The following is an 11,889-nucleotide window of genomic DNA, read 5'->3' on the forward strand; positions in this document are numbered from 1 at the left end:
GGAAAGGCAATAAAACAAAAAACGCCTTAGTGTATATTGTAAAATCAAATCAAAATAATTACGCGAAAATTCAATCCTGTCGGAAAAAATCAGGTGAAATTGCGCCCTAACATAGACATTTGGGTGGTGCATTTCTTTTCGCAGGGTAGAAAAAAATTTACAAGAACGACAAATTGCAGCCGTATAAACTCAGACGCACGATTCTAATAACGTAAGGAGGGATGCGTCTCGGATAATCTCACAACTTCGCTTGAAACGAGGCACCAAAATATTCAATGAGTTTTGGCGACTTCTTTAGGAAGTGCAAAAAGAGATGTAGAAATAAAAATTAAGTTCGACGGGAGTTAAAAGGCTGGAAGCAAAACAGTCCTGGCAATTATTAAGCGCCTAGTGTCTATATATTAGGCGAGGAAGGTGTTATCCTGCTCTTCAAACAACCACAGCTGCAAACATTCTTTAGTCTTCGTCAATATTCACAGTATGGCCATCAAACATTCCGTCGGCGGCACTGACCAACAATATTTTTGTCCTTCCTCACTTGTACACCTGCTCTGCTTCGTCCACTTATATCGGTTAGTTTGCTCTTTTTGAGTCTCTGCCTTTATTCACTTGCTTCTGTTTTTGCCCTAAAAAAAGCGCAAACACATTGCCCGCACATTGCGCGCATGGTTTACAAAAAAGGACAGCAAACTCAGAGCCATAGCAGCTGGTAGACGCTCATGGCATAGGCGTTCCTATAACCGGCTGCTTCCTCGCCTATAATTTCTTTCTTTTTAGGGGCGAAGCTCCTTATGGCGTGGCTTGTGCGTCCCTCATAGTACGTAACCACCAGTGGCACATACCCGAAATAGCGGTTCTTACGTCTGCTGGATGGGGGCACTTGTATATGATGAATACATGATGGAAAGATGTAAGATGGCTGTGCTTGAAGTTTTCTCTAGACATATGGACGGACGAACGGACTGACACACGCACGGACGGACAGACAGAGGGGCGCACGGACGGATGGACAGACAGAGGGATGGCCGCAAAAAGAGATGGACGGACAGAAAGACGCATGAACAAACGGACGGATGCACCGAGGATCACACAGATAGGCGGACGCAAGAACGAATGGACAGACAGACTGACGAACGCGGTGCCCCACCAATCATCATTCACTCCGTGGATATGCTGTGATATTTCTTTCTGTCTTACACGGCATCATTGTTTTTGGTGTCTTGGGTCTTTAAGGTATTGTATGCCACCCATTTCAAACAAACGTTTACTCGAGTAAATGCTAGCGCTTCAAACTGTTCTTCCAGCACCCGCGCCGACAACCGTTTTAACTGAGTCAACGCTGTGCCCACAGCTGCTGTTTTGCGTTCAATTGGGGTTTCCTTCATGGAGACGGTTCATAATTTTTTGTAGCATATAAATTTGTGCATCTCAGTAGCATTACTTTAGCTGAAAGACTGCGCTGTTTGTTGTCTTTTTTGTATGTGTTGTCTAAATTTTTTGCGCTGAGCAGTTTCACAATAAACGTGTGAGAAACGGTCATTAGCAAAATCTATTAGAGGTACAGACCACCTCAGTTCATATTCGAGCGTGTTAGATCAGCACAAAAAGTTCTTTAGAATATCCAGCACCGTGCCCTCTGAGATGAGTTCCGCGCCGAGTGTCTTGCAACACAACGGCCGAAGCTAATCACCAAGGCCACGTATATAATTATCTTGGTCAGCCTCAAGTCCGGGCGATCTCGGGCACCCTCTTCATCCTCTTTATTTTGTACTTGCTCCCTCAGTACGTGCGCCTAAGTAAATAGATGAGTGGCTGGTTGATACACCTAGCTACCCATGTCAAGATATTTTATCAGAAGAGACTAGATTTTAAGCCCTCAATATCGCGCATTTGCGCCGAGAACAGACAGACAAAACACGGTTAAAGGCCCGGGAAGTCGTAAATGAATTCAGAATAACTTTTAAAAAAGTTCAAATTTTTGAAGGAAAACGTGTGCGACCTTGCTCAACGACAGGAAAGCAAAAAAAAACGTCATAATTTATGAAAGCAAAAAAAAACTATTGCCGCATATTCATGGAGTGAATGATGGAGAGGGAGCAAAGCATTCGTTTCTCTATTCGTTCTTGCTTCTGTCCGTCCACGCGTTCGTCTGTGTGACCGTCCGTGCGTCCTTTCGTTCGTGCGTCTGTTCGTGCGTCCATCCCTGCGTTCGTCCATGCATCCTCCCCTGCGTCCGTTCATGCGTCCATCCATGCATCTGTCTGTGTGTCCGTTTGTCCACCTATTCAACATTTCAAGTGCCACCATCTCGCAACTCTTCATCATATATTCCCCATATAGAAGCACCGCCATCCAGCGGACATTCCAAGGATTAAACGAGAGGTGGCACGCGCACACTTTCTTACAGCTTCCGCTTCGGGTCTACTTCCCACCTTTAACTACCTCGTGTTTATGATATATACTAGTTCACAGTATGATGGCACTGCGGTCCAACGCTCGCTAAACCTTTCTAAAACTATGGAGGTCACACCCAGCGAGTATAACGTAGCAACCCTTTCTTGTCACATAGTGCTCAATGTACATGCCAATGGCGGCAAATGGGGATCCCAGCGTGCGCGTTAACTAAAAGCCGAATGCTCATGTCTCTCATTCCCCATTAGCAGCCATTGGCATGTACATTGAGCACTTTTTTCGTATTGTTCAACAACGCACAGAAGAAATCTCCCACCGGCACCACCTCGTAGGTCAAAATGTAACAATTGTTACACACTACGACAGCTACGAGGGACGAATGGGTGTCTTTATAAAAAGCTTCGCTCCTAAAAGACATGAATGATTAGGCATAGGCATGCAATTGTCACTTTTTCCGTATGGTTTGCACAACGCGGTCTTTCATTTTACTGCCCAGCATTGCGCGTTTAGTGTCCACTGTTGAATAAACACGTTCATGGGTTTTTTACTTTCAGCATGGCAGGAAAGGTCTTCACAGGTGATACTAACCAGACCTCTAAAAGGCCTTAAGGGTCATTCAGCCTCATATTGGTGGAGTCTCACGGTGCATGGTCAATTTATTGTCTGTCTGAAAACACCATAAAAGCCCCCTCACTGTTTTTGAGCATTTAGAGCCGATGAGTGCAATATATGTACTGGAACCTCGCGATCACGTCCACCAAGGTTTTTATCGCTATGCACCCCGGAAACAGGTGAAACGGCAGATTGAACGTTCCTCGCCCTTTATTTCACGGGCGTGCGCACCAACACGGAGCAGGTGACGTACAAGGAATGATTCTGAGTGGGCACCATGGTGCATGATACTACGAGGATTATTCGAAGCGACATGTGGAATTTGTGCATTCTGTTGCCTGAGCATAAAGATAAAAATAGTTAATCATAATAAAATGTACAAAGGTAATGTGTGCGTGTTTTAATTTTTTTCTGGAAATCTACTTCGATGTGAGACTAAGATGCTTTCATTTCTATTGCGTTTGGGTCCTAGTCATTAGGGAGTTTTAGGATACCATTTGCAAGCGCTGCGGGCGCCATAAGAGTTTTATAATAGCGTTTGCCCTGATGCGAACCGAACTCAAGATCGCCGTGACGTTGTAGCCTCGAAACCACCGCTTGCGGGCCACATGCGGGCCGCCATCACCGCATGCAATTTCGGATTTTCTGCGTGCGGTCCGTGAACGCGGACTCGCGTTACGACGCATGCGCAGTGGCAGCGACCGCACCGCAAGGGCTCGCGGTGCGCTATGCTAAAACTCCCTATTGCCGCGTAGTGCCAGCGCTAGCTGTGAACGCGCTAGCCGTGTACTTAGGACATCTCTCCTTACAAACGTTCGAGCGGTACGAGTAGCTGCGTCGGGTTAAAGATACAAGATCTGTGCCAGCCGCTTCAAACATGCGGGATGGAGGATCTATCCCATATAAACAAACAGTATATTGTGAGAAACTCCGACTTGGGCATGCCTGGCTTAGGCATGCCATGCACACAGAGTTTAACCTCGCGTGTGTCCGATGCCTTGATGTATCTTCGTCAAGTGATATTCGGGTTCCGAGTAGCTTCATTACCCAAGAAGGCAAGAAAGAAATTAGAGTTGCGATCAGCAAAGCTTTTAAGCTCACCTACCAGCTTCATGTATCGTAGCTCATAATGAACGAATTAAAAAGCTATTATGGCACAAATGCATTCATTCGGCACGCAACAACTTTCTGCGTATGAATGAATTTTCTCACGGGACTCCATAAGGTGCTCTTCAAGAAGTGAAACAAATGAAAAGAAGGCCACGTTCACGAGTGATTTTCTTTTCGAATGACTCTCTCTTTTCCTATGACCATACTACATGATTAATTTCGTTCTCTATATTCCTGCTTGCGCACAAAGACACCTGTTCTCTGCACCGCACCACACCCAGGTCTTCAAGGAGGTGAATCATTTTTTTAGGAACACTGGAAAAGCCACCCGCCACGTTAATGGCCATGAACTCTGCTCTCCACTTCTTTCCGTTTCCTCTTCCCACCCTTGACTTTCTATTACCGCTGGGACGTGCTGCCATTTAGAGCTGCAGAAATAGCGTATTTTTCTCTCCTCCCCTAGATACAGCTGCTGACTCAATGTCAGTGCAATGGGATAAGGTGGCCAGCACGTTTCATTTCACTGCTGCTTGTGGTTGCTTTCCGCAAGCTTCAACTGGAGATAGCAAGGTCGTTACATTCTATAGAGCTGCAAGACGTCAATTTTTTCCATAACATTCTTTGTGGTCTCAAACTATACGCGAAAGGAAATTTTAATACAGATATTGCTCTTGCAGCTTTAAAATATTCGTTCATGGGCAATAAAACGCGTTAAAAGCCACTTCTGATTCATGCTCATGTATCAAACGGGCACAATAGGAATGCAAGCAACAAAATAGGCAACATCCACAACAGCAGAGCTTTATGCTATACTCTGTGCTTTACATTTCATGTGTTTACAGCTAGGTTCACTTGTAGGGGTAGTTATCAGTGACTCTCAGTACTCATCAGTATCCTTTAAAAGAATCAGCTTGGACAACAAAGCTAGTGAGCTCGCATATGAAATACAAGAACTCACTCAATAGATAAAGATTTAAACCACACCATAGTGTTCCAGTAGGTACCCAGCCGCAGTAAACTCAAAGGAAACGACATAGCTCATCGCATGGCACATGCAGCAGATTACGAAATTAGTATATCACTGCTACCTCTATCAATGAGCGATGCACTATGTCTAATAAATAGGCTGATCTTTCATATGTCCATGAAAAACCGGTTCGAAAATGCAGTGAAAAACTCTAAGTTATGTAGCATTCATCCCGGTATGTAATTTATTATTCTGTTAAAGGTTAACTGATCGGCGGAAACAGTCATCCATAGACTTCAGCTTAGTACGGCCTACACAAACTCCTTCTTGTATGAAATAAGGAAAGGTAGCAGTCCTACCTGCTCATTTGGAGAAGCTCGAGAAGATGTGGAGCACATCCTTCTACATAGTAAAAATATGTAATACCATAGAAAAATTAAAAATAGGTTAAGAGTGGACACTCCCGTAGACCCCAGCGGCCCAATCGACCCTAACACACCTGGTGGTTGGTGAGAGCAAGTGGCGTGCGCTTCCTGTTTCGGTTTCACTGGCGCAAATTTTGAATTACTTTGCGTAACCGACGTTTGGCTATGACGAACGTTCATGATTTCAGACCACTTTTCATCGCCCAAATGGATAGTTTTTGTAGGTCGTTTTGATTTAGCGATTCCCTGTTTTGTTTTGTTCAGTGGTTCATGCGAATCGGTCGTGACGTAATTTTTATTTCGGTTAAGTCATAATAAAAAGAGATGCAGGTAATGTTAATTCACTACGGTTTTATTCATCGCGCTTGTGTTTTTCTTTTGGAACAAGTGATCAATGTATATATCAGTGAAAGAGACAGAGTATCCGCAATGTTTTATTCAAAGGCAAGGTAGAGTCTGAGAATATAAAAAGCACAATATGACAAAGGTAGACAACAAATGCATCTCGCCTCACAAATAAATTGTAACAAATATTGTAACAATAACAGAGAGAACACAGACAACGCACACGTCGCTAGAGTTGGCAGAAGCCGAGAAGCTGGTGAAGTATGACACACCGGTCCAGTGGGTAAGTAAGGATCTATGGCAAAAACACAGCGCACATTGCTGATGAAGAAGGAAGAAGTGACATATACACAGCAATAAAGTCGCGAATTACGCCTGGGGTTAACCGAAATAATGAATAGAAAAAAAAGAGCGCACAGAAACCACACGACACAATATAGCAGAAAGGCAAAAGTGCAGTGTGCTGGCTGTGCTTAAGAACAGCTAGCCCAAAATGAAAAAAAGCAGGCTTGATGCCTGCTTGTCCTCAGAAAGGTAGGGCTTTGCAGCTTGCTCACTACGTCAAAGACAAACTTTATGCTACAAAACTGGCAGGTCTTGTGGCTTTTCTTATGCGTCGCTTAATGGTTTGCTTGTACTTCATTGATGGAAACATTGTCGCTGGCACACAGGAACGCACTGCAATAAACAAAAAAATGGATGTAAAAGTGAAGAACAACTAATCCCATACGAGCACTTTCCTCGCTCTTTCAGACCTAAAGTGCACAACTTTCTGTGGTGCAAAGTGTTCGATTCCACTGCCTAAAAACAAACCATCACAATGTTGACAATGCACAAAAAAATGAAAATCACTGAGAGCCCACCGTTACATTTTGTAAGTGCCCACGTAGTGTCCTTTTGAGGATAGTTTCCTCAGAATGTCCTAAACATAAAATAGCACATTAAAAACAGCTGCAATAAAAGCAGTCACCATTTTCTCTAGGGCACTCAGGCGTGGAGCTGTTGGCGGAGACGTCTTCTGGAGGGTCTTGTGAAGCTTGTTCAGTGCCTCGGACAGTGCTGTTGGAACAATCTTGTGAGCGGCCTGCGGAAGTCTCTATATCAATCCACTCTGGTGTTGAAGTGAACATACAACTTACCGGTCACACAAGTTCCTTTTGTGACAGCTGAACGACTGGTTAAGGTTATCTCCGGCAAGACGAAGTCAGCCGAAATTCTTTCACCAGCTACAAGGGAGCTGCCACCTGCAGAGGTTTGGTCAACAGTCAATTTGGGTAAAAAAAAAAGAAATCGCGACACTGAACGCACCCTGCTCATCGGGGCACCTCTATGTGTGGGAGCCGCTTTTTGAAGCCTCTACCGCAGGTCCTGAAGAAATGATATTACGACAATGTGTCAGTAAGAGGCTTAAAATAACGCAAACTAAAGCTCATCCGCACCTTGCAGTGCAGCTTCTGCAGTCATGTCACAGTCACTATTTGAAGTGACGCTCAGAGAACTTGCATATATGTGCAGTTGGTACAAGTTACAAAGCTTGTAGCATGGGGAAACTTAAACAGCTCTTTCAAACGCATAAATTGGTCGAACGTGGAAGAAAAGAGAAGGCACCAACTAGGAAACAAGTAATTTGTGATTTTTGGAATTATCAACAGTGCCAGCTTTCACTGATGAAAGGTATGTGTACATGTGCACTCAGGCTTGAAGATAACGTGAAATAGCCCTTTAAAGTCTTTCAAAACAAGTTGCGCAGGTCAAGAGCATCAAAAAACGACAGAAATGTAAAGCTGCTGTTAGGAAGGTAATAGCCCACAATTCACAAAATTTAAGACTTTCCAAGTGTTACTTCTATAGTAAGGTTTCTCCATCGGCTACAAAGATCTTCGCGGTTAACTGTCGCCACTGATTCAATACAAGTGCTGCTATTGCACATATTTGAGTTTCAGTCAATCACTTACATGGTGCAGTTGGTTGCACACTGGGAACAGCCATTCTTGTAAGCCTTCTGTGCCCAGGATCCATGAAACTTTGAGCAGTAAAATGGTCGCTACAAACCCTGTACATTACGTACAATAGGCTGGCCGGCTTACTCAGAAGATCATCGCGTCCAGCATACTGCATCCATGCTTTCATCCTGCATTGGCAATGAACTATCAGCTGAAAGGGGAAGTGCTTGAATAGTGATTTTTTATTGTTACCCTCACTGAGCAAGTACGAACAGTAAGCCTAAAGACATGCAAACCATACAAAAGCTTTAACACATCTGCCGTCCCGTGGTATGCGGAAGAAACTCGTCCCAAGCTTCTTGTGGGTTCTGATATTGTTGAAGCACCACGATACACAGCAGTAGCTGCAGTAGCTTGGACCGCCGGACGGCATGGCATCAACGCGGTCTGAAAATGTTAGTAAGTGGATGCTTCACTGTCAAATTACGAAAAAGATATGTGCACGTCATAAGTGTAGCAGCAAACCCCTTTGAATGATTAGCTAATCGATGCACAATACAAAACCAGTGATACATCTCTGACCCATAAAACTTTGACTTACAAAGATAGACGTCAAGACCACGTAAAAAGATCTTCAGAAGTTTCCAGGCCGCTATCCCTTGTAATGCAATGGTATCGCGGCCTGCGAACTTTAGAACACCCTCGTGCGTACGCAGTATCAGCAGTACATTGGGAAGAAAAATCGTAGTTGAAATTTGTGCGGTAAAATTATATTGGAAACGTCAAAAAAATTTGTGGGCAGCTTGCACTAGTGGCACAAGGCTAGCGAAGAACCGAAGATGATGGCCACTTGGCTAGTCCAGATTTGCCTCCGGCACACCAAGAATTATTCGTGTTCCGAGCCTTCGGGAAACGCATCGTGAAGCATGCAAGGCCCAGCGAATGCTTCTCAATATTTTGCACCGAGCCTATGACCTAGCTGCCCAGCTATGCTCAGCGCACAGACGCTCGCGTCCGTGGCAGACGCAGCACGCGTCGCCTTGGCTTGACGCCGTGCCGCCTTTGCTATACTGCATACGTTGCACAATGTTCCCGTCTAGCCGCCGCATAGAGCCGCAAACTTTCTTTTTAGCGAACCCCCCGTCCTTACAAGCTTCAGAAAAAGGTTACAACTGCGTGAATGAGACGCCACGTAAGAAACAAACTCGCACACACGAAGCGCAACGTGTGTGTGTGCATCTTTCTATGTTTGTTGCATGGTGTCTTTTTCGCCCAGATGTAACCGTTTTCTGAAAAAATAACCCAACAAGACCAACAACATGTCATTCAACAAGCTTCGCTTAAAAACGTGCCTCACCTGTTATCTCACGCACGAAAACGCCGACGCAGCCAACGTTGACGAAAGCGAAGAAAGCTTCTCGCTGTCAGTCATGCATGGGCTTGTCGCTGGGTAGATGGTGTTTATGACAGTACGGCTGAAGAAAAATAATCGCGTAAGGTGTGTTGAATAAATTGTTTTTATGCATAAAGAACATACCAAATTTCGGCGTATAATTATTATTTTGTAAAAACAATTCGGTTGCATTGATTAAAGCTGTTTTTTTTGCGCTTGCGTCCTCTGACGTTTGGTGAGAGCACTAGTTCGTTACGTAGTCGTGACGCACTTCCTGAGGCCAGGTTTCGCGGAGTGTCCGCTCTTGTCTTCTTCTTTCTCTATGGTAATACTTCGAAAGAAACTTTTGTGAAACCTAAATTTTCTTTTTCGATCTGTTGTTCCGTCATTCACGGGACGGCTTTCAGCTCTCCCATAGTAGAGTACTAAGTGCTCTAAATTGTTTACCACTTTATCTAAACACAATTATTTGAATAAGCGTCCTCCATCAATTGTAAAAATCTTAGGTCTATGGCCAAAAAAAAGCTACAAGCCAGTGCAGTGAATGCAGTCGTATATTTTCTGCAGCATTCTGAAATATATCAAAAGTAACAAACCAAAAAAAGTATTATCGTAATTGTTAGCCAATATGTTTCATAACAATATTTTCGTGTTTCACTGCAATGTGTTTGTGAAAATCTTTTTGAAACAGTACTTAAGGGACAAGATCACCAAAGATATTTATTGAACTTTCATGTCTTGTGTGAACACATAAATTGTCGTGATTACTTGTGTTTTTACAAACTCTGTGTGATGTGGACACATTTCTATGTAGTGTGGACACATTTATGTGTGGTATGGACACTCACTATTGAAAAACGTGGACTCATTGAGTAAGCGTTGAGCTAAGGACATATGAATAGCCTTGTGTTTGCTACAAAATCTGTGATGTCGACTTTTGAGCAAGAGAAGAGGAGTAGCCAGCGCCACGCATTGGCACCAACCTTTCCTTATATACTTTTGTTTAAAAATAGGCATTTGACTAGAATTCGGCATGAATTATGATCAAGATAGTTAGGTCAAGTGATGCAAAAGCTGAGCTAATTAAGTCTGTTTTGGGTGGAAAACCCATGCATGCAGTTAAAAGTAAAATTGTAAAATGTTCGACACGGGCATGGTATCGAGCGAACGTAAGAAGTGAACTGGGCACACCTCGTCAGTGCGATCGTGTGCAGCCGGTCATCAGTAATGACGAACGTTCATTTTGTCGGGTCGGTTAGTGTGGTACTAATCACGCGTGAATAGTGTTTTAAGCAAGTGCACCTTAAGTATTCTGAATGTATGCTTGTAAGCCATTCTGATAACGTTGTACATCACTTTAAAGGGCCACTCACCAGGCCTCATACTGAACTTTCGTTAAACAGTGAAAGTTGTTGAGTGTCCGATGAGGAACGTTTCGCCACAAAACATTTTTGAATCGGTTGATTACGAGCGCAGAAAACAGGTTTTTGAAGTGGCGCGAAACGAGGATGAGAAGAGATGAGCTCGAAACCCTTGCCGCTCACTCCGCGTTGCCTTTGCAAGCCAAATCTCTTCCCCATACTCTCCGGCATACGACCAAGAGGTGACGTGCCAATAACGTGCCCGAACGAGCCCAGCCCTCGTGCATGTGAGCGGCGTTGCTTTGTTGACCAGCGTTATTTTGTGGTCTTCTGCCTGTTTCTGAGGGATTGTTTGGAAACGCTGGCTTAGATGCGGTAGAGTAGATTAGCACAATAAGTGAGTGAACGCATAGGAGCGTTCTACGGCGGTCGTCTGCTCATTGCGCTGAACGTGGGGACCCGAGTGCACGCGAAACGCTGGCACATAGGCGCCGCATCCCGTAGCGATTCTCGGGAAAAAATGTAAGAAAAACGCGCAGAATTTTTATCCCGTCTTATTATTTATTTCAAGTTTTATTCATCTCTTGAACCATTAAATACATAAACTGCGCTAGTTGTGTTAAATAATTTTTGCCATGTCACGTGGTATACTGTTGACAACGTAAGAGCAGAGTCATCTAAGTAGAGGACCAACGCCAATGCATTGCCGTGTACGTAGGGCCATTCCTACGCCTACGTCATGCCTTCATTCTCTACGCGTGCGCCGGCAGAGGGGAGGGGGAGCAGCTTTTATCTTGAAAGTTGACCCATTTCCTTGGCGCGTAGCGTAGCAAATTTTGGCAGACGTCATCATGAACGCCTCGTCTACGCATTGCGCTTGTCAGCTCAAAATTGTCAAACCTGGTGAGTGGCCTTTTAACAATGGTATTCTATTGAGCTATTCACTTCAGGCTGCGAAGCGTGTTGAATAATTTATTCAATACAGACGATAACTAAGTGCGTGCACGAGTGAAGAGCTTGTGCCTGGCGTGCACCGAGAGAACGTTTGCCGGAACCAGAACGCGTTTGTTACCTCTCTGATTCACTAAATCTGTGTTTGCGCTCCCAATATAGCTGCGAAGACACCTTTTCTTCTACACACCTTTCAATCACCATGCAAATGAGGTCGTGTGAAGCTAATACCAAGATAAATAAGGTTTCGGGAACGAAACCCACTGATTAGGGTCACTATAACTAAAACCGAGCTCACTAGGAGCGCACTCAAGAAGATCGTGCCGTTTAGAATTATTCTAACAAGCTAAACGCTACCTATGACCGTGTT

At 44.2% G+C, this 11,889-nt stretch overlaps 1 long non-coding RNA gene across 1 annotated transcript; it reads right to left on the minus strand.

The window, feature by feature from the left end:
- Positions 1-5,870: 5,870 nt before the first annotated feature.
- LOC142768841 (uncharacterized) lies at positions 5,871-7,116 on the minus strand. Its single transcript, XR_012885495.1, has 3 exons — positions 7,011-7,116; positions 6,842-6,955; positions 5,871-6,549 (listed from the first exon to the last, which is right to left on the minus strand). It is a non-coding gene; the product is annotated as an uncharacterized LOC142768841 (long non-coding RNA).
- Positions 7,117-11,889: the final 4,773 nt, after the last annotated feature.

The sequence above is a fragment of the Rhipicephalus microplus genome, chromosome 1 (assembly GCF_043290135.1).
Source record: "Rhipicephalus microplus isolate Deutch F79 chromosome 1, USDA_Rmic, whole genome shotgun sequence".
NCBI classification, from domain to species: domain Eukaryota; kingdom Metazoa; phylum Arthropoda; class Arachnida; order Ixodida; family Ixodidae; genus Rhipicephalus; species Rhipicephalus microplus.